The following is a 3,766-nucleotide window of genomic DNA, read 5'->3' as shown; positions in this document are numbered from 1 at the left end:
TATGTGGCGCTTTGGCTCATCGTATGATGTATTCGCTTCCTTATCTTTTCTCTTTTCTCGGTCTGGTAGACATGTCCTTCACATAGATAACCTGTGCCACATCATTGGCTAGGACGAACGGTTCGTCAGTGTACCCAAGATTTTTCAGATCCACTGTTGTCATTCCGTACTGTGGGTCTACCTGTACCCCGCCTCCTGACAGATTGACCCATTTGCACTTAAACAAAGGGACCTTAAAATCTACTCCGTAGTCAAGTTCCCATATGTCCACTATGTAACCATAATATGTGTCCTTTCCCCTCTCGGTTGTTGCATCAAAGCGGACACCGCTGTTTTGGTTGGTGCTCTTTTGATCTTGGTCAATCGTGTAAAATATATTCCCATTTATCTCGTATCCTTTCCAAATCAATACAGTCAAAGATGGTCCCCTGGACAACAAGTACAGCTCATCACAAACAGTGTTGTCACCTCTGATACGTGCTTCCAACCAACTGCTAAAAGTCCTGATGTGTTCACATGTAATCCAGTCGTCGCACTGCTCCGGGTGTTTGGAGCGCAGACTGTTCTTGTGTTCATCGACATACGGGGTCACAAAGGTAGAGTTCTGTAGAACTGTGTAGTGTGCTTGAGACCAAGAATATCCGTCCCTGCATATTATTGAGTCCCTTCCAAGCGTGTCTTTTCCAGTCAGTCTCCCCTCATACCGCGATTTAGGGAGACCTATTTTCTTAAGGCCAGGAATGAAGTCAACACAAAATCCGATGACATCCTCTGTTTGATGGCCCATGAAGATGCTTCCTTCTGGCCTAGCGCGGTTACGGACATATTTCTTTAGGACTCCCATGAACCTCTCAAAGGGGTACATATTGTGTAGAAATACGGGGCCCAGAATGACAATCTCGTCAACTAGATGAACTAGAATGTGCGTCATGATATTGAAGAAGGATGGTGGGAACACCAGCTCGAAACTGACAAGACATTGCACCACATCACTCCTTAGCCTTGGTATGATTTCTGGATCGATCACCTTCTGAGAGATTGCATTGAGGAATGCACATAGCTTCACAATGGCTAATCGGACGTTTTCCGGTAGAAGCCCCCTCAATGCAACCGGAAGCAGTTGCGTCATAATCACGTGGCAGTCATGAGACTTTAGGTTCTGAAACCTTTTGTCTGCCATATTTATTATTCCTTTTATATTAGACGAGAAGCCAGTCGAGACCTTCATACTAAGCAGACATTCAAAGAAGATTTCTTCTCTTCTTTGGTAGAGCATAGCTGGCAGGACCTTCATACTGCTTTGGAGGCATGCCGTCTTTTTCGTGCAAACATGCAACTCCAATATCATCTTCTCCTCCTCAATTTTTTCTAATTTTTTCCTTCAACAAATTGTATTCTTCTTCAACTAAATTTAATCTCTCGACAATAGGGTCGGTTGGAATTTCCGGTTCAACAACCTCCTAGATAAATAAAATCTATGTCACGTTGGTCGGCATAATTGTCATAAACAATAAATGAACCAATAGTTATGAAAAGATAATATATACCACATATGAATCATAGACAGGACGAGGGCCGACGGGAGCGGATACCAAAACCATCGCACTATATAAGATGCAATAACAAAAGTAAGAAAATTATACAAGTATCTATATAAATATACAAGTAAGATTTTTTTTTCCTTTCAGAAAGAAGATAAGAACAAGAGGCTCACCACGGTGGTGCCGGCGACGAGATCGGCGCGGGCGATCGACGGCGGTGAAGACGGGGACGGGACGTGACGGACCGCTAAACCTAGACAAATATTGAGGAAAATGAAGCTTGGAGGTCGAGCTTGGAGAGGAGAAAGCTTAAGTAGTGTGGCTCGGGCATTCCATCGAACACCTCGTGTGCATAGGAGGTGAGCTAGAGCACCACAAAGCTCTCCCCTCGCCAGCCACGAAAAACAGAGCACTGGGAGTGCTCTGCTCGCGGGCGAGGGGTAGATATAGGCAACTAATTGGTCTCGGTTCGTGCCACGAACCGGGACTAAAGGGCAGCCTTTGGTCCCGGTTCACTACACCAACCGGGACCAATGGTTGTGGGCCAGGAGCGAGGCGCATTGGTCCCGGTTCGTCCCACTAACCGGAACCAATAGGTCCAACCGAACCGGGACCAATGGCCCACGTGGCCCGGCCGGCCCCCGGGGCTCACGAACCGGGTCCAATGCCACCATTGGTCCCGGTTCTGGATTGAACCGGGACTAATGGGCTGACCCGGCCTGGACCATTGCCCCCTTTTCTACTAGTGCCTCCATCCCACGATATAAAACGTATTTGCTGGGCAAGTCGCAACCTGTCACTGCTAGCTGGAGAGCATGAGGGGTTTAATTTATGGGCAACATGGCAATTATTACTCCCTCTCTAACTTACTATAAGATATTTTTTTGACACTATCATAATGTCCAAGAAAATGTCTCATATTATGTTACGAAGGAAGTATGAAATTATTATTGACCGGGCTTGTTCTCATGTGAGAGTAACGCAGACCACAAAATTTCTTCAGATGTATGAAATCAAGTTTCTGCCTAAAACAAATAAGAGCTGCCTGGAGACCGGGCTACAACACGCATTATCGGGATAAAGCCAGCTCAACCTTCGTGTCGTGAATGCTCCTATTTCTTCTGCAGATGCATATACAATGTACTCCAGTCTCCGGTGCTAATTTGCTAGTACACTGGTCGTCCTGGATGTCTTCCTCTCCCTTCCTCTCTTGGAGCACTAAAAAAAGCATGATATCCAGTGCAGTTTAGTTGTTTTCCACACTATGTGTGGGTGTGCTTATTTTCTTCCAAATGGAACGTACGTGTATGATCTTACTTTCACATAAATTATTGCACTTTTCCTTTTGCAGCAAAAATATGATAATGTAGTGTGTGTGTCGCTTGAGGTTTTGTCTAACAACTTTTCAATTGTCAAAAGGAAGGCCTGAACTTTCTTGAAATGTGGTAAAGTTGGTCCTGCTAATTGACAAAAATAAGAAATCCACTCGTCCAGCTATGGCACACCATGCTCCATCAAGAACATTGAACACACATTCATGCGTATAGCACTACATATATGGGCGCACGCGGCAGAATAAGTTAAACACATAGGCAACACAGAGGAAATGGAAAAGAACATCCCACTCAGGGGCGGAGCCAGGATTTAGGTATAGGGGGGGCCAAGCGGAAAAAAAATGCGGTCCGTATAATAATGTGTAACTTCGATGGAATAAAACATAGTTATATTTGTATTAATCTAAATTGGGATCTACAATTCTCAATAAGATCAATAACGGTCCTATCATAAAAATATATCAAAATATTCTCGTTAACGAACGATCAAAAAGATTATTAATTCTGTCACGAGAGAACTTAGCATCGTTGATCTTACAATCATTAGTAAATTAAATTAAAAGTACAATTTTGTCATATATAAGATGGAGTTGAGAGAGATTGGTGACAGTAGCCACTAGTGCTAACCTTGGGTAGTTAGCTAGAGCATAGGAGAATCCATTGGTGCAGCCTACAGGATTGCCCCTCGCGACATCGGGATAGTCTGATTTACTCTGAATCGAATCTGATCGAGAGATGGGAGCCATCAAGAAGACGAGAACGGAAAGCAGGAAATAACCTAGCGGCAGCCGGCGGCGCTAATTGCCTCGTAATGACTCTGGTGTAGGATTCTACGAAGGGACTTCATGGTCTTGGGCCTTCTTATGGGCCTTTATCTTATGTTTGTTGAGT

The sequence above is a fragment of the Triticum dicoccoides genome, chromosome 2B (assembly GCF_002162155.2).
Source record: "Triticum dicoccoides isolate Atlit2015 ecotype Zavitan chromosome 2B, WEW_v2.0, whole genome shotgun sequence".
NCBI classification, from domain to species: Eukaryota; Viridiplantae; Streptophyta; class Magnoliopsida; order Poales; family Poaceae; genus Triticum; species Triticum dicoccoides.
Note: the sequence above shows the minus strand (reverse complement) of the source record.